The sequence below is a fragment of the Triticum urartu genome, chromosome 2 (assembly GCF_003073215.2).
Source record: "Triticum urartu cultivar G1812 chromosome 2, Tu2.1, whole genome shotgun sequence".
Taxonomy (NCBI): Eukaryota; Viridiplantae; Streptophyta; class Magnoliopsida; order Poales; family Poaceae; genus Triticum; species Triticum urartu.
The window spans coordinates 179,257,277-179,276,027 of record NC_053023.1 but is presented as its reverse complement, the minus strand read 5'-3'; positions in this window follow the sequence as shown (position 1 = coordinate 179,276,027).

Sequence of the window (18,751 nt, the reverse complement as noted above, 5' to 3'; positions counted from 1 at the left end):
TTTTGTTTGGAGCAATGCTGCGAACTCTGCTTTTGAGGATCTTAAGACACAGCTTGCTGAGCCGCCGGTCCTGGTTGCTCCAATTGAGAAAGAGCCGCTGTTGTTATACGTAGCCGCCAACTCACGAGCTGTTAGTGTGGCTATTGTGGTGGAGCGCAAGGGAGGTTCTGAAAGGTAAAAGGACTGGAAATCCTAAAAAAGCGCCCTTTGACTCAAAATCAAATTTGTGCTAGTGGTTCAAATCCACAACGGAACAATGAATGAATGAAATGAATGAATGTGGGCGGTCCCCAGACGACAAGTGTGTGATCATAAGCCTTTCCTTTATCTGTTTATACATGAACGAATCAATCAAGTTTCTACTAAAATAGAACAGACTGGCAAGGAGCATCCGGTTCAACGGCTGGTTTATTACGTCAGTGAAGTGCTAATTGAATCCAAGCAACGATATCCACATTGGCAGAAGCTCGTATATGGGGTGTTCATGGCAAGCCGGAAGCTTAAGCATTATTTTCAGGGACATCCAATCATCGTGGTTAGCTCTGCTCCTTTGGGAGACATCATTCAAAATAGAGAAGCCACTGAGCGAGTCGCCAAGTGGGCAATTGAGCTTGGGTCTCATGGGTTGAAGTATGTGCCACGTACTGTGATCAAATCTCAAGCACTGGTTGACTTCATTGATGACTGGACAGAGATGCAGATGCCAGAAGAGAAACCAGACAACACGTATTGGACTATTCATTTTGATGGGTCCAGACAGTTGGAAGGCTCGAGGGCTGGAGTTGTGTTAACTTTTCCGCGAGGTGACAAATTTTGTTATGTGTTACGGTTGATGTTTCCTTGCACTAACAACGCAGCGGAGTATGATGCCTTGCTCCATGGTCTTCGAGTGGCGAAAGAGATGAGTTTGGGCCGGGTCAGATGTCTTGGTGACTCAGGTCTAGTGGCTCAACAGGTATCTGGCAAGTGGGATTCCAAAGACCCTCTCATGGCGGCTTATCGCCGGGAGGTTGATGCCGCTGCAGGGCATTTTAAAGGTTATCAGGTGGAGCACATTGACCGCCGAAAGAACGAAGCGGCTGATGCCTTAAGCCGGTTGGGGTCTCAGCGTAAGCCGGTACCACCTAACACCTTTTTGGATGTTTTGCATAACCCCTCTATCAAGTTGCCCACAGAAGAAGATTTAACTGTTCCTGACCCGGAGGCGCAGTTGGTGGCGGCTCTTCATGTCATCCCAGATTGGACAGTACCGTTCTTGGCTTACATGACCCGGGGAGAGTTGCCAGTGGATGAGACCTTGGCTCGACAGATAACCCGGCGGTCTAAGTTAATGACGATTTCGGATGGAGAGTTATATCATCGCAGTCTTTCCGGAGTGTTTCAGCGGTGTGTCCCCCGAAGAAGGTCAATAAATCCTTCGTGAGATCCATGAAGGCGATTGTGGTCATCACGCCGGGTCAAAATCTTTGGTGGCCAAGGCGTTTTGTCACGGTTTTTACTGGTTGACGGCTCACGCTGATGCAGAAGATCTGGTTAGTAGATGTGATGGATGTCAAAAGTTTGCACGACGAGCGCATGTGCCGGCTCTAGAGCTCCGGATGATTCCAATCACTTGGCCGTTTGTGGTCTGGGGGCTTGACATGGTGGGACCTTTCAAAAGGTCTAAGGATAAAAAGACACATGTCTTGGTGGTAGTTGATAAATTCACCAAGTGGTTTGAGGCGGAGCCTGTGAGTAAGTGTGACGCGGCCACGGTGGCTCAGTTCATGAAAAAGGTGATCTTCCATTTTGGTTTTCCACACAGCATTATCACTGAAAATGGCACTAATCTATCCGAAGGGGCTATGGAGGAGTTTTGTCAACGAGAGCACATCCGGCTTGATGTTTCTGCTGTAGCTCATCCTCAATCCAATGGTCAAGCTGAGAGAGCCAATCAGGAAATTTTGAAAGGGCTCAAACCCCGGCTTATGGTTCCTTTACAACGAATGCCGGGTTGTTGGGTAGAAGAATTACCCTCGGTGTTGTGGAGTATCAACACCACACCTAATAGGTCTACAGGTTACACACCTTTCTTCATGGTTTATGGAGCAGAAGCAGTGTTGCCTAGTGACATCCGTCATGACTCGCCCCGTGTGGCGGCTTATGTTGAAGCTAATAATGAACAAGCCAGATAGGATGCACTTGACTTGTTGGATGAAGAAAGAGACTTAGCAGCGGCCCGGTCAGCAATTTATCAACAGGACCTGCGCCGTTATCACCACCGCCGGGTTAAGTCCAGGACTTTTCAAGAAGGCGACTTGGTGCTCCGGCTCATCCAGGAGTTGTCAGATGCACACAAGTTATCCCCACCTTGGGAAGGACCCTTTGTGGTCAGTAAGAACTTAAACAACGGGTCATATTACCTCATTGACGTTCAAGAGCACAAAGACTCACGTAAGTCGGAGGAGGAGACCCGCCGGCCGTGGAACATTGCTCAACTTCGACCATACTACACCTGAGCCACCGGCTCTCATCATGTACATACTTTAACATTGTGTATACCATGATAAGCAATAAAGTAAGACCATCGGTCTCTTTTCTTTTCAAAGATTATGCATCTTTGTTATTTCTTATTTTCAAATGACTATTAAGGAGCTGATCATATTTGAATCAAGTTTAACCTTTTTGGTCCATCTTATGATCGTATCCGAATCTAGCTGCAAATCTCATGGTCACTTGGGGGCTTCCTGTTCAAACATAGGTCGTATTCGAACCAAAGAGAACATAGCTGTCATAACCCTCTTGATCGGCTCAAGGCCAAACTCACTTGGGGGCTTCTTGATCGTATCCGAATCATAGCTTAACCCCTTTTGGGTCCGACTTAGATCGTATTTGAATTAGGGTCCTTAAAAACCTCTCAAGGTCATTTGGGGGCTTCCTGTTCAAACATAGGTCGTATTCTAACCAAAGAGAACTTAGCTGTCGGTACCCTCTTGATAGGCGCAACGCCAAAGCCACTGGGGGCTATATGGTCGTATTCGAACCTTAGCTTAACCCCTTTGGTCCGGTTTACTGATCATATTCGAATCAGAAACCCCCAACCTTTTGAATACAGGGTTAAATTATGCTTATTATCTGTTGCTTGCCTTTTAGTTTTTTGTTGTTTCAATATTGCAAATGATTAGCCTGGTCTTCTTCACCGGCTCAACTATTTGACAACACAGCCGCCCGGGTCATTCAAACCGGCGGTTTAAGGATCAAAAGGTGCAACCTACCAAGGTATAATGATCATTGAGTATTCAAAAAAGCATTGGCTTCTCATAAAGATTGAATTATCAAATTCATCACCCGGGTTATTTAAACCGGCGGTCTAAGGATCAAAAGGTACAAGGTATGGTTATTACTTATACGCAATTACCTGCTGCATTAACTAAAAGAGTTAGTTTCAGCCCTTGTCCTTTATTTATATCTGTCGCTGGTTCCTATTGTAGTAAACGTATTGGCTATAAATTGGGTGTTTTAACCCGTTTGGTTCTAAGTTGCCAAGCCAGTCTTTTCTTTGTATCTACAGGAACAGAGTTCAAACGCTTCAGAAACAAATATTAAATACGATGCATACATTAGCATCAGGAAACACAGACTCACATAAAAGTGTTTTATGCACAATGGCATAAGCAAAGCATACAGTGTTTTCACAGCTAAACTATTACAAGGCTTTATAAGCCCACGAAGATGATCATTTTTCCTCCCTTGCCGGTTCACCACCTTCTATTGGCTGGAAGTTGGGTTTTGACCAATCAAAACCGTTCACGACGACAAATTTGGCTTCGTCGTCGATCAGGCCGATCGGGTCAACTTCCGGGGCAAATGTGTCTTGTCTTACTAGTGGGATCAAATCTGTTACCTTGTACAAGGGAGTGGCCATCTTCTTATTCTCACTATCAAAACCCGGCTGGTGTTTATCAACATTGGTATCATCTCCAAGGGTAGTTGCCTGAGGCCGGACTCCGCGCATGCAAGCCATGAAGTTATCCTGATCAAAAGGAGATCCTTCTTCCTTCATAGTGGGATAACCTCTGGCCATGTTCGCTGGGTCTAGGTCTGGCACCCAAGCTTTGGAGCGGCTTAGGGCAGTCAAAGCTCCAGCTCGTGCGCAGGAGCGTTTCACTTCTTGAAACCTGGCAGGTAGGATTGACAGTTTCTTCAGGACGTCGCTAAGCCGGTTGGGTCCTTGATTAGCAAGAGAGATGGCGGCAAGAGCCCGTTGTGTGCCAATGTACAATTGTTCTACCAAAGTATACACTGCCTTCAGTTTAATCAACGGGTCTTGGCTCACATTTTTGCTTCGAGGGCCTGCATAAATTTTACACAAAGTCAGCTGGCGGCTTATACTCCGGATCAGCAAAAAGCACACAAAGTTAAAATCGGACGGCTTACCAAAGATGGCAGCAACCATTTGAGACACCCGGCCCTTTAACCCGTTCAGCTCTGTTGAAATCTCTTCAAGGGCTGTTTCTGCCTTCTCAGCACGTTGGGTCAGAAGCATTTTTTCCTCTCCCCAAGTTTTCTTCTTGATAGCAAAGCTGGTCTTTAAATTTTCCGTCTCAGAGAGACTTATTTGCAGTTTGGAGTTAGCAGATTTAATTTCTGCCTCTTGACTCGCTAGCCGGGTCTTCACATTAGTCAATTGCGAGTTCAATTCAGATAAGGCATTCTGCAAAACATTCAGATGAGTCAAGATTTTGTTTCAAAGTTTAAACAATCAAGATTCAAGTCTCAAGTACTTTAAAAACAAACTACTTGACACTTGGGGGCTAATGTATGCCAAAACAATTTTTTATGAATCTAAAGACATACTTTAAGTCCCAAGTACTTTACAAAGTAACATCACTTGACACTTGGGGAGTAATGTATGCAATTCAGCAATGTTCTCCAGGTTAAGACAGAGTGTTAAGTTCTTTCAAAACGGTAAAAATCAATTTAAAGTACCGGCTCATTTATGATAAAAAAGAACCGGCCGTTGGGGACTACAGGTGAAGCTTTGTTCTATTGGATTCAAGGAAAATTTCAAAGGTAAAGGTTTTGGACTATATTTTAAAGTCTACAGATCATTCCGTTTCTTTCATAATCCGAAGACTTGGGGGCTGAAGGAATATAGATAAGCCGGAAGAGTGTACCTCTGCAGCTGCTTGACCATTTCAATCTCAGAATCGCGACTGGAGTGTACATGGCTAATATAGCCGGATAAAATATCATTGGCATTTAGATGGTCATAGTTGGCAACGTCAAAGCGAACTTTCTGCCTCTCAAAAGCCTCTTGTTTTGCTGTATACCGAGCCAGCACGGTTGGGTTCCCCGGTTCAATAAAGCGGCTCCCGGTAATCTGAACATCTTGTGCAGACGGAGACGGCGGGTTGGCTGAGCTTGATGGTCCGGTTGTGGAAGGGTTCATAGTGGCCTCGTCAAATGACGGCTCAGGAGGATTTGCTTCGGTGTCAACAGGCGGGTCTTCTAGAGCGTCAGTTAATGGAGAAGATGGCCTAGCTGGGTCAGATGCCAGCACCGGCGGGTCTTCCGCCGGCTTAGCTGCCTTCGCTTTCTTGGATTTAGCTTGGCCACTAAGAACAAATGTTGCAGGATTGTCAGTATAAAGATATAATTTGAACAACCCAGGAATATGAGGATTTTTCATTACCAAGGGGCAGTCTTGAAAGCCAGAAATTGCATCTGCGATGAGTCGCCAGAAGAGCAAGACACCTCCTGAAAGGATAAAATAGAGTTAAAAGAAATACAAAGGGAAGGATCCATTAAACAGAGTTAAAGACAGAAAGACGTAAACCTCATGTGGACGTTTCTGAGGAGTTTGTTGAAGAACGACAGCCGGCTCATCTTCAGTCCAAGCTTGATGGCGGCTTTCATGTTGCTATTTTTTCAAACGAAAGTTGGGATCCAAGTGAGCTAAAGGGTTAGAAAACCTTACTTTATGGATCACTCGTCGAACTTTTTGTCTTGGCAAGGGCTCTGAGTCGGAGGAAATGATAGTTACCTCTGCTTCCCCAGCCTGACTAGCCCCAGTGTCATCCTGGTAATGATCAGTGTCAATAAGATTGTTAAAAAAATGGCCAAGGGAATCAAGGGCTACCTCCAAGTCAGATGTATCATCAAGCTTCATCAAGTCTTCAGCAGTACTCTTTTTCTTCTTTTTGACCTCCGGGTCATTTTCTTGGCGTTTATGGCGACGACTTTCGCTTTCTTGGCCGCCTCGTGGTCATACTTAACTTTCCAGAAGTCAGAATTGGCCTGCAGACGGGTAAAACAAGGTAAAAAGTTAGGCAAGTATTAAAATAATACGGCTGGAAAAATACAAAAGAGAGAGATAATGGCATCCTTACTTCTGGAAGCGGGTTAAGTTGGCAGAAGGGGTTTAACCCGACGACACTGCAATCTTCATATTTCCCGTTCACCAGAAGAGTTGACATTGAGACAATATCTTCTTCTGTCAATTAAATGGGACTATGACGAAGAGAGTCATCCGGGCCTCCACCATACTCATACATCAGCGTTGACTGGCGGCTCAAAGGGATGACCCGCCATGAGATCCAGCAGCGGGTCAGATCAACTCCAGCTAACCCATTTCCCAACAGAGCGCTGATCCTTTTGATGGATGGTATCAGCCTTTTGCGTTCAGTGACAGTCAGCTTATCAGGAAGCGCGAACTTGGAGTCAAGACGATCGGGGCGGTAACCCGGCATGGGCTTCTTGTTTGCTGGCGAAGTGTCCTGGCAGTAGAACCAAGTCTGGTTCTAGTCCTTTGGGTGACTTGGTAAGACAATAAGGGGGAAGATGGCACCCTGCCGACGCTGAATTGATATGCCTCCAAGCTCTAAACTAAGGCCGTTGGTGCACTCATTCTGCCGGTTCAGATAAAAGTATTCTCTAATTAACTCCACGGTCGGCTCTTGTTGGAGATATACTTCATAGAGTACTTGGAAGTTACAAATGTTAGATAAGGAATTAGGTCCGATATATTGAGGATGGAGCTTGAAAAAAATGGAGAACCTCTCTGAAGAACTTTGAGCCGGGCGGTGAGAAGCCACGGTTCATGTGGTCAGTAAAAATGATCACCTCACCATCTCTCGGATTGGGCCGTTCTTCTTCCGGATCAGGGGCACGGTAAGACATGACGGTTTTTGTTGGCAGAAATCCTATGATGAAGAACTCTTTTAAACGTTCCTCAGTTATGGTTGAGGGAACCCAGTTATAGATGGTTGGCGCTTTGGACGGCATGATGTGCAAGGAACTGAAAATAAAAGCAACATGCCGATTCAGTTTAACGGTGAGATTAACAGTTAAGGGATGAAGATGCAAAACAAGTAATGGCGGCTTAACTAAGGGCTAATGACATATAAGGAAAAGAAAGCCGGTGCGGTAAGCCGCCATGACTATAGATTCTTTCAGAAAGCGGATTCAGCTAAGTGTTGGGACAAAACAAGTTTCCCAAAATGCTTGATATTATTTCAGATCAAATGGATGTTCAAAATGAAAAAATTTCTAGACCTAAAAATACAGCCCAGATGAGTTCATCAGATCTAAATATAGCTCTTGTACCAGAAAAAGGAGTCTGCTAGTATCAAAAGGAGGCACCAAACAACTACTGCATGAACATACATCTCTTTTGGATCAAAAAGAGGAGGTAGTGGAAGAACTACGAAGAAGCCATGACGAACTGCGAAGAACACGCAGAAACCCTAAACATGGATCTGAGGAGCAGGAAAGTGAGAACTTACAACTACAGATCTTCTACGGAGGTCACCGTCATTTCTCTGAACCAACTCGGGTTGATGCAGCGGCCAAGGTTGACGGAGATGGAGGTGGAGCGCGGTGGCGGCGAAGCTCGAGCAGTAGCAGGGTCGCGAGAGGAAGAAGACGGAGAGAGAGAGAGAAGAATAAGGAAGGCCGGGGCGAGCCTATTTATAAGGGAAAAGGTGAACAGACAGGCGCGAAGATCAAGGAAGAGCCAAATAAATGGTTATCCAGCTATACAGGCGCCTTGATTCTCGGGAAACATTAAAGATAAAAGATCCGTTGTAGGATGATGTCATGACAGTTTTTTGCGTTTCTAAGAGATGACATCACGGCGGGTTACAAGGAAATTTCAGTAAAGATAAGAAGATGGATTTTTTGCTAAGTATGGAAGATTGACAAAAAACAAAGTTCAAAGTCAACCTGGGGCCTAATGTTGGGGATATTACTATCAGTTGAGACCCGCCCAGGAGGGGCCGAGTCAGCCCCAATGGCAGGTTACACAAGAAGCCCAGTAAACATTCAAGATTGTAGTTTATTAAGACTTATAGAAGGCCCAAAGGCCTGAAGGCGGTTTAAGGCCTGATATTATGAACCACCATATGTAAGGAAAGACTTGTAAAGAAAGGCATGTAAAGGAAGTCACCGAGCCGGACACGATTATAAGCCGACCGGGACTCTATAGGCCACCAGGCGTCAACCCATGTATATAAGGGGACGACCTGGTGGCGGCTTAGGGCAAGAAACAACAAGTCGATAACCAAGCCGGCGGGTTGAGCCTCTTGGAGATTGAAACCTCAGCAATACCAATCCCAACTAGACATAGGCTTTTACCTTCACCATAAGGGGCCGAACTAGTATAAAACTCTCTCGTGTCCTTTGTCCCGATTAACCCCTTTAAGCTTCCTATTGCGATGTCCCTACGACTAAGTCCTCGTTCTAGGACATCTGCCGTGACAATTCCATGACATTTCCTTTGCTCATTCTCTCCTTTATCTCGGTAATTTCCTTGTCATCTTTCTGAGCTTCTCGAATCTTTCCCAATAATGTTGACTGAACCTCCAATGCTACAACAAAACCTCTAGGAACTATCTCCAAACGAAGCTCCCTAAGATCTTCTGCTAACTCCTTTGGTAATCCTCCACTCACGAGGATATTGGCATAACTCTTCCGGCTCTAAGCGTCTGCTACAACATTGGCCTTGCCTGGATGATAATGCATCTTCAAATCATAATCCTTTATGAGCTCCAACCATCTCCTTTGCCTGAGATTCAGCTCCTTCTGTGTGAAAATGTACTTTAAACTCTTATGATACATGTACACATCACATCGACTTTCAATAAGAAAATGTCTCCAGGTCTTGAGTGCATGCACTACGGCTGCTAACTCCAAGTCATGCGTGGCATAATTCAACTCATGTGGTCGAAGTTGACACGAGGCATATGAGACGACTCTTCCGTCTTGCACAAGTACACCTCCAAGTCCTAAGCGAGACGCGTTGCAATATACTTAGAAATCCTTGCGTATATCTGGCAGAATCAGCACTGGGGCTGTAACCAAACGTTTCTTCAGCTCCTGAAAACTTGCTTCGCATTCTTCGGTCCACTTGAACTTGGTGTCCTTCTTCAACAACTCCGTCATGGGCTTCACAGTCTTAGAGAAAATCTCAATGAATCTCCGATAATATCCCGCGAGCCCAAGAAAACTGCGAATCTCTCCAACTGAGGTGGGTGCCAACCACTCAGTAACTGACTGAACCTTGGTGGGGTCTACTGCTATACCTTCTCCTGATATAACATGTCCAAGGAATCCAACTTCCTTCAACCAAAACTCACATTGGCTGAACTTGGCATATAACTGATGTTCCCTGAGCTTCTCGAGAACTAAATGCAAATGTTCTTTGTGCTCCTCTTCATTCTTTGAGTATACCAAGATATCATCAATGAACACCACTACAAACTTATCCAAGAACTCCATGAACACCTTATTCATCATTCTCACAAAATAGGCAGGGGCGTTTGTCAATCCAAATGACATAACCGTATACTCATATAACCCGTACCTTGTGGTGAAAGCTGTCTTAGGTATATCCTATTCTCGGATCTTCAGCTGGTGATATCCTGATCGCAGATCGATCTTGGAAAATACTATAGCTCCTTGCAGCTGGTCAAACAAATCATTGATCATCGACAGTGGGTACTTGTTCTTGATCGTCACCTCATTCATTGCACGATAATCAACAAACATTCTCAATGATCCATCCTTCTCCTCAACCAAGAGCACCGGGGCTCCCCACGGTGACGAACTTCGTCGAATGTAACCTTTCTCCAATAACTCCTTGATCTGCTTCTTGATCTCTTCCAGATCATTTGCGGGCAATGTTCAAGAAATCGTTAACTCGTAGCTGCTCGGTCAGTTTAGGATTGGCGATTAATCGGTGAATTGGCCTATTAACTGGATTAATCGGTCGACCATTAATCGGTAGATTGAATAGAAACCTGCCAACATATATCTAGATTTTTAATGTATTATACCATACTCTCATGCTCCCAGCTATGTAGTATACCAAAATATGCTACCTTAAGGAGCGGCATGGGGCCAGAAGGGGTTATGGGCCAAATTTTTGGGCTTTGTTTGCGCACCCATTAATGTGCCAGCAGGGATTAATTGGCATGACAACTAATTACTCGGTCTAACTGGCCAATTAATCGGCCTGACAAGTTAATGCGACGAATATGTGTTATTCGATTTGGCCATGCTATGACTAGTGATTAACTGGCCCGTTAACTGATTAATCAGGTGAATTCTTAAACAGTGTTTGCGAGCATTCGGTATGGTCTCTTCGATATCGGGCCGGTGCCTAGCAATAACTCTATCAAAAACTCAATGTCTTGGTCCGGCGGCATGCCTGGTAATTCCTCTGGAAGTACATCCGGATAATCCTTCACTACATGCACTTCCTCTTGAGCAACTCCCGTGAGAGAATTTACTTGGGTCCTCCTCGGCGAATGCCTGTATATATACTTGATCCTTTTTCCCTCTGGGGTGGTGACTAGAATTGACCTACTAGCACAGTCAATGTTTCCTCCATACTTCGATAGCCAATCCATTCCTAGTATCACATCCAATCCTTGCAACTCCAAAATTATAAGGTTCGAGGGGAAAATATGGCTACCAATGGTTAAGGGTATCCGATCACACCATCGGCTGGCCATATACTCTGCACCCAGCGAGCTTACTAGCAAGGGTGTCCTAAGGGCTAAGGTGGGTAAGTTAAACTTGTCCAAAAATCCCCTTGAATTGTATGAATGCGATGCACCAGTATCAAAAAGAACGAGAGCGGTAAATGACTTAACCAAAAACTTACCAATCACTGGGTCTGGTTGCTCTTCAACCTCCTCCACGTTCATGTGGTTCACTTTTCCCCTATTGAAAGGGCTGGGCTTCTTCTCAGAGCTTCCATTCCCATTGCCATTCTTCAACTCAGGATAATCATTGGCGTAGTGCCCAGTCTTCTGACACTTGAAACAAGTAATGTGACTTTGATCCTTCTTGGCTGGTGTGGCTGGGTTAGAGCGGTTCTGATTGCTACTTGCTCCATTCCTGTTTCCATTCTAGGGTCCACTGTGGTTATGCGAACTCCCTCCATTGTGGGTGTGGCCTCCATTGTTATGGGTAAATCCTCCCGAGTTCGAGGTAAAACAAGGCTTCTGCTGCGTTCCTGAATTGTACTTCCCTTGTCCATACTTCCTTTTGCGGCTCTCAATCTGCTTCTACTTCCCTTCAATCATAAGAGCCTTATCTACCAACTCCTGGTAGTTATTAAATGTTGCCACCATTAACTACATACTCATTTCATCATTCAGCCCTTCCATAAATTTCTCCTGCTTCGCGGCATCTGTGGCCACATCATCTGGGGCATAGCGAGATAACTTACTAAACTAATCTACATACTGGGCCACAGTACGATTTCCCTAGTATAAGTTGCGAAACTCACGCTTGTTCATACTCATAGCTCCAGTTGAGACATGAGCAGTGCGGAATGCTTGCTGAGACTGATCCCAGGTGACATTGGTTATAAGGAAAGTGGTCATGTAATTCTCCCACCATGCGGCTACGGGTCCATCCAATTGGTGTGCGGCAAAACGCACCTTCTCCGCATTTGTGCAACCTATGGTGGTCAACTCCCTTCCTATCCTGCATAGCCAGTCATCAGCAACTATTGGCTCGGTGCTACTGGAAAACACCGGCGGCTGCAACCTCAGAAAGCGGGCTAAGTTGTCAACTGGAGGTGGTGGCGATGGGTTGTTGTTGTTGTTGTTGCCTTGGTTCTGGACTAGTAGCTGCTGATAACCCACAAGTATAGGGGATCGCAACAGTTTTCGAGGGTAGAATATTCAACCCAAATTTATTGATTCGACACAAGGGGAGCCAAAGAATATTCTCAAGTATTAGCAGCTGAGTTGTCAATTCAACCACACCTGGAAACTTAATATCTGCAGCAAAGTATTTAGTAGCAAAGTAATATGATAGTAGTGATAACGATGGTAAAAGGTAATGGTAGCAAAAGTAATATTTTTGGTATTTTGTAGTGATGATAACAATAGCAATGAAAAAGTAAATAAGCGAAGAACAATATATGGAAAGCTCATAGGAAATGGATCGGTGATGGAGAATTATGCCGGATGCGGTTCATCATGCAACAGTCATAACCTAGGGTGACACAGAACTAACTCCAGTTCATCAATGTAATGTAGTCATGTATTCCGAATATAGTCATACGTGCTTATGGAAAAGAACTTGCATGACATCTTTTGTCCTACCCTCCTGTGGCAGCGGGGTCCTATTGGAAACTAAGAGATATTAAGGCCTCCTTTTAGTAGAGTACCGGAACAAAGCATCAACACATAGTGAATACATGAACTCCTCAAACTACGGTCATCACCGGTAAGTATCCCGATTATTTTCACTTCGGGGTTAACGGATCATAACACATAATAGGTGACTATAGACTTGCAAGATAGGATCTAGAACTCTGGTGAAAACATAATAGGTCCATATCTGAAATCATGGCACTCGGGCCCTAGTGACAAGTATTAAGCATGGCAAAGTCATAGCAACATCAATCTTAGAACATAGTGGATACTAGGGATCAAACCCTAACAAAACTAACTCAATTACATGATAAATCTCATCCAACCCATCACCGTCCAGCAAGCCTACGATGGAATTACTCACGCACGACGGTGAGCATCATGAAATTGGTGATGGAGGAAGGTTGATGATGACGATGGCGACGGATACCCCTCTCCGGAGCCCCGAACGAACTCCAGATCAGCCCTCCCGAGAGAGTTTAGGGCTTGGCGGCAGCTCCGTATCATAAAACGCGATGAATCCTTCTCCTCTGGTTTTTTCTCCCCGAAAGCGAATATATGGAGTCCAGGTTGAGGTCGGTGGAGCATCAGGGGGCCCACGAGGCAGGGGCGCGCCTAGGGGGGCAGGCGCGCCCCCACCCTCGTGGACAAGTGGGACACCCACGGACGTGGATCTTCCTTCCAATCTTCATTATATGTTCCAGAATAATGCTCTGTTGATTTTCAGGTCATTCCAAGAACTTTTACTTCTGCACAAAAATAACACCATAACAATTCTGCTGAAAACAGCGTCAGTCCGGGTTAGTTCCATTCAAATCATGCAAGTCAGAGTCCAAAACAAGGGCAAAAGTGTTTGGAAAAGTAGATACGACGGAGATGTATCAACTCCCCCAAGCTTAAACCTTTGCTTGTCCTCAAGCAATTCAGTTGATAAACTGAAAGTGACAAAGAAAAACTTTTACAAACTCTGTTTGCTCTTGTTGTTGTAAACATGTAAAGCCAGCATTCAAGTTTTCAGCAAAGATTATGAACTAACCATATTCACAATAACATTTAGGTCTCATGTTTACTCATATCAATGGCATAATCAACTAGCGAGCAATAATAATAAATCTCGGATGACAAAACTTTCTCAAAACAATCATGATATGATATAACAAGATGGTATCTCACTAGCCCTTTCTGAGACCACAAAACATAAATGCAGAGCACCTTTAAAGATTAAGGACTGATTAGACATTGTAATTCATGGTAAAAGAGATCCAGTCAAGTCATACTCAATGTAAACTAACAATAATGAATGCAAATGACAACGGTGCTCTCCAACTGGTGCTTTTTAATAAGAGGATGATGACTCAACATAAAAGTAAATAGATAGGCCCTTCGTAGAGGGTAGAAGGGATTTGTAGAGGTGCCAGAGCTCGGTTTTGAAATAGATATGAATAATATTTTGAGCGGTATACTTTCATTGTCAACATAACAACCAAGAGATGGCGATATCTTCCATGCTACACACATTATAGGCGGCTCCCAAACAGAATGGTAAAGTTTATACTCCCCCTCCACCAACAAGCATCAATCCATGGCTTGCTCTAAACAACGAGTGCCTCCAACTAACAAGAGTCCCAGGGGAGTTTTGTTTGCAGTTATTTTGATTTGATTTGCATAAAGCATGGGGATCGGCATCCCGGTGACCAGCCATTTTCTCGTGAGTGAGGAGCGGAGTCCACTCCTCTTGAGAATAACCTGCCTAACATGGAAGATACAGACATCCCTAGTTGATACATGAGCTATTCAAGCATACAAAACAGGATATTTATTTGAAGGTTTAGAGTTTGGCACATACAAATTTACTTGGAACGGCAGGTAGATACCGTATATAGGTAGGTATGGTGGACTCATATGGAATAACTTCGGGGGTTATGGAATTGGATGCACAAGCAGTATTCCCGCTTAGTACAGGTGAAGGCTAGCAAAAGACTGGGAAGCGACCAGCTACAGAGCGACAACAGTCATGAACATGCATTAAAATTAATCAACACCGAATGCAAGCATGAGTAGGATATAGTGCACCATGAACATAAATATCGTAGAGGCTATGTTGATTTTGTTTCAACTACATGCGTGAACATGTGCCAAGTCAAGCCACTTGAATCGGTCAAAAGAGGATACCACTCTATCATACCACATCACAACCATTTTAATAGCATGTTGACACGCAAGGTAAACCATTATAAGCTCCTAGCTAATTAAGCATGGCATAAGCAACTATAATCTCTAATTGTCATTGCAAACATGTTTATTTATAATAGGCTGAATCAAGAACGATGAACTAATCATATTTACAAAAACAAGAGAGGTCGAGTTCATACCAGCTTTTCTCATCTCAATCAGTCCATCATATAAACATCATTATCGCCTTTCACTTGCATGACCGAATAGTGTGTATAATAATAATAGTGCACGTGCATTGGACTAAGCTGGAATCTGCAAGCATTCAATTCAAGAGAGAAAACAAGGTAATATGGACTCTTTGTTAGATCAACAATAATGCATATAAGAGCCACTTTAAAATTTTCATTATGGTCTTCTCCTCTCGACCCCCAAAGGAAAGAAGAGAAATAAAACTATTTACACGGGAAAGCTCCCAACAAGCAAAAGAAGAACGAGAAATCATTTTGGGTTTTCTTTTTAATTACTACTACAAGCATGGAAAGTAAACTAATTAAAAGCTACAACTAATTTTTTTTGTTTTCTTAAGGTTTATTAAACACACAAGAAGAAAGCATAAAAAAGGAAAATAAACTAACATGGATGATACAATGAAAAAGTATGAGCACCGACAACTAGCAATGAGTGTGTGAACATGAATGTAATGTTGGTGAGAAATACGTACTCCCCCAATCTTAGGCTTTTGGCCTAAGTTGGTCTATGGCCACGGCTGGCCTGGCAGATATCCAAATTGATAGTTGGGGTCATACTGATATGCAGCAGCTATTGCCTCATGAGCTGCCGCTTGGAGAGGGGCTGTCTCCATCCTCCTCTTATATTCGTCCGCCTCCTCCCTAGTTATAACATATCTCCCTTTTGCCTGAAAGTCTAAGAAAGCAGGAGCAGGGAGAGCGACATGATAGGTGCGTCGTCTATCAAAGATTAGTCCGTACTGGAGGAACTGATCGTTCCTCTCAAAAAACTTATGACGAACCATGGCCTCATAATCCAAATAAGCAGGAGGCAACTCAATATCATACCCACGTATGGGTACACCAAGAAAATTAGCTAGACGGGTTGCATAAATCCCACCAAAGAAATATCCACTAAATCTATTATTATGCAACCTACGTGCAACAATGGCTCCCAAATTATAATGTCTATCTTCTAATACAGCACTCCTGAGAACACTGAGGTCAGGGGCACACATGTGACATGCTTCATCCTTACCATTTATGCACCTACCTATGAAGAGAGCAAAATAATGTATAGCAGGAAAATGAATGCTCCCTATGGTAGCTTGTGTTATGTCTCTAGATTCCCCCACAGTTATACTAGCAAGAAAACCTCTAAATTCAGATTTGCAAGGTTCATTAGGACTACCCCATTGTGGAAGTTTGCAAGCAGTGTTAAAATCCTCTAAGTCCATAGTATAAGAATTTTCATAGAGATCAAACAGGACAGTTTGAGAATTGCGTGATGATGAAAATTCAAACCTCCTCACAAAGGAATCAGTGAGATAGTGGTACTGGCGGCATTTGTCTGCCTCGAAGCTCTCAAGATCAGCATTATGCACATATGCATTAAATTCTTCCTTGATTCCTGCTCGATCCATAAAGTCCTCTAAAGGCCATTCACAAGCCCGCACTGGAGCTTCCCTCGGTGGTTCTTCATCGGCATCGCGCATTGCGAGCCTGGGTCCTTGCTTCCTTGAAGGACCACCTTGGTACATTTTCCTAAACGTATTTCTTCCTCTGAAAAATTTCTTAAATTTTAGTAACTTCAAAATAAAAGTGAACCAAACTCAACAATATTGATAGCAACTACTCCTACAGTGCCTAGAGGCAATATCATGCATCAAAACTACTTTTGACCATATAAATTTGACATGCAAGCTCAAGAACATGGTCATCTAAGCAGAAAAAATATGCAATGAATAAAGCACTAGAACAAAAACTAATTGGACCATTGGAGGAGTCACATACCAAGGAACAATCCTCCAAAGCAGTTTTGTGAGAGGTGCTTTGAGCAAGGAGATCGAAAATGGCAGCAAAATGAGCTTGGACTCGGGTTTGAGCTGGTTAGTGGTGTTTGTGGGAGGAAGAAGGAGTGTGTGGTAGCTGGAATAAGTGGAGGGGAGCCACCATGGGCCCACGAGGCAGGGGCGCGCCCAGGGGGGTAGGGCGCGCCCGCCACCCTCGTGGCCAGGTGCTTGCTCCCCCTGCTGTGTTCTCAGTGCCGGATATTCTCAAATATTCTAGAAAAAAACATATTTAAATTTCAGGGCATTTGGAGAACTTTTATTTTCGGGGTATTTTTTATTGCATTGATAATTCAGAAAACAAACAGAAAAAACTATTTTTACTTTATTTCAATATAAATAACAGAAAGTAAAAAGAGGGTAGAGAGAGTTGTGTTTTCTAAATTCATCCATCTCATGCTCATCAAAAGGAATCCACTAACAAGGTTGATCAAGTCTTGTTAATAAACTCATTCCGAATAACATGGAACCGGATAATTTTCGAATAACACTAGGTTACCTCAACGGGGATATGCACACCCCCAACAATAAGAATATCATATTTATTCTTGATAGTAGGAAGAGGAAATTCAAAACCTCCAAAACAATCGATGGAATTTTTCCAATAAAGTTTATACTATGAACTTGAGGTTGTTTCCTCGGAAAGTGTACCGTGTGCTCATTGCCATTAACATGAAAAGTGACATCGCCTTTGGTGCAATCGATAACAGCCCCTGCCATATTCAAAAAGGGTCTTCCAAGAATAATAGACATACTATCGTCCTCGGGAATATCAAGGATAACAAAGTCTGTTAAAATAGTAACATTTGTAACCAGAAAGGCACATCCTCACAAATACCGACATGTATAGCAGTTGATTTATCAGCCATTTGCAAAGATATTTCAGTAGGTGTCAACTTATTCAAATCAAGTCCACGATATAAAGAGAGTGGCATAACACTAACACCGGCTCCAAGATCACATAAAGCAGTTTTAACATAATTTCTTTTAATGGAGCATGGTATAGTTGGTACTCCGGGATCTCCTAGTTTCTTAGGTATTCCACCTTTAAAAGTATAATTGGAAAGCATGGTGGAAATTTCAGCTTCCAGTATCTTTCTTTTATTTGTAACAATTTCTTTCATATACTTGGCATAAGGATTCGTTTTGAGCATATCAGTCAAACACATACGCAAGAAGATAGGTCTAATCATTTCAGCAAAGCGCTCAAAATCCTCATCATCCTTTTTCTTGGATGGTTTAGGAGGAAAAGGCATGGGTTTATGAACCCATGGTTCTCTTTCCTTACCGTGCTTCCTAGCAACAAAGTCTCTCTTATCTTAACGTTGATTCTTTGATTGTGGGTTATCAAGATCAACAGCTGGTTCAATTTCTATATCATTATCATTACTAGGTTGAGCATCATCATGAACATTATCATTAACATTATCACTAGTTTCAGGTTCATTACCATATTGTGTTTCAGCATCAGAAATAGAAATATCATTAGGATTCTCAGGTGTGTCAATAATAGGTTCACTAGAAGCATGCAAAGTCCTATCATTTTTCTTTCTCTTCCTTTTAGAAGGACTAGGTGCATCAACAATATTTCTCTGAAAATCTTGCTCAATTCTCTTAGGATGGCCCTCAGGATACAAAGGTTCCCAAGTCATTTTACCACCTCTAGTCATAACTCTAACATCATTATCATTTTTCTTACTATTCAATTAATTGAGCAAATCATTCTGGGCTTTAAGTACTTGTTCTACTTGAGTGGTAACCATAGAAGCATGTTTACTAATAAGTTTAAGTTCACTTTAACATTAGCCATATAATCACCCAAGTGTTGAAGCATATCAGCATT